Genomic DNA, 1,344 nt, shown 5'->3' on the forward strand with positions numbered 1-1,344 from the left:
CCTTTCAATGTATTGCCCATTTCTGAGATCTTAGTATTAGTCTTCTGGATTTTTAATTGCAGGTTTTGTATTGTTTCAAAATTTGCCTTTATTTTATCTGTCTGTTCTTATACTTTCCTGAATTATTCTAAAGTTTTTATTGTGTTCTCGTTGCTTTCCTTGAGCTTTATATTGATGATTCTTTGAGGGGACCTAATTATCATTCTTTTGAAGTCTTTTTCAGTTATTCCCTTTCCTTTTTTTCCTCGGAATCATTTTCTGGCTCTGCATCTTTGTCTTTTGTTTGAGCCCTTCTCTCTTCTCTTTTGTTTCTTCAAATGAGATAAGATTGTCTGAAGTCTCCGGTGCATTGTGAGGTTGTCATATTTTTAAAAACAAACAGTGCAGTTGTTGGACCCAGAGTGGAGAAATATCTGGTGGCTCCAGAAATTCAGGATGCTCATGAGATGGTTGTGGAAAGGATGTGAGAGCAGAATTCCTGGCCCTAAATAGAGTTCCTATTGGCCTCAGTATTATGTATGTTCAGGGGTCTCAATCCAGAAGTAGTTCATAGGAGCCCTTGATGGAAATGGTTTCAGTATCTGTTAGGACCACAGGGAAGCTAGGGGCACGGTGTCTAGTTAAATGCTGGTTTGGTGACTCCACAGGTTTTGTATTTCTGGAGCCAAGCCCATGTGTATCCAGGGACCAACGTGACTCAACCAACCCCCAACTCACACTGGTGTGGCCCCTGTCTCATGGTTTTGAATTCCCAGAGAGTAAGGTCTGCGTTGGGGTCAGATGAGAGTGGGACCACATTTCTGGTCAGCAGGGAAGCATGGGGGGAGAAAAGAAATCTCACCTTTCATGTTTTCCACGCAAATCTGCTCTTCCAGGTCTCCCTCCACTGCCAAAACCACTCACAAAATGGTAGAGTTGCATCTAGCCAGCCGTTCACCAATCTCCCTCTTTTGTCTTCCCTGTTCAACCTCTCCTCACAGCAAGCACATCCTTTGATTTTCAGTCTTATTTTTGTCTTTGTTTGTAAGGTGTATCTTTTGTAGATAGCACATTGAAGGACCCTGCTCTCTTATCCATTCTGCCACTCTCTGTCTCTTGACTGGTTGCATTTTATCCATGTACATTCAGTGTAATTACCAACAGGTAATTACTTTCGTGATTTCTGTAGGTAATTGCTGTTGTCCTTGCTGTGGCTTTTCTTTTCTTTTTTTTTAATGTTGCTACTGGTTTCTTATGCCAGGATGACCAAACTTCATCTCTCATATTTTGGACATATTGTCAGGAGGTACCAGTCACTGGAGAAGGATATCATGTTTGGTAAGGTGGAGGGTCAGAGAAAAAGAG

Source organism: Chrysochloris asiatica, unplaced genomic scaffold, assembly GCF_000296735.1.
Source record: "Chrysochloris asiatica unplaced genomic scaffold, ChrAsi1.0 scaffold00230, whole genome shotgun sequence".
NCBI lineage: Eukaryota > Metazoa > Chordata > Mammalia > Afrosoricida > Chrysochloridae > Chrysochloris > Chrysochloris asiatica.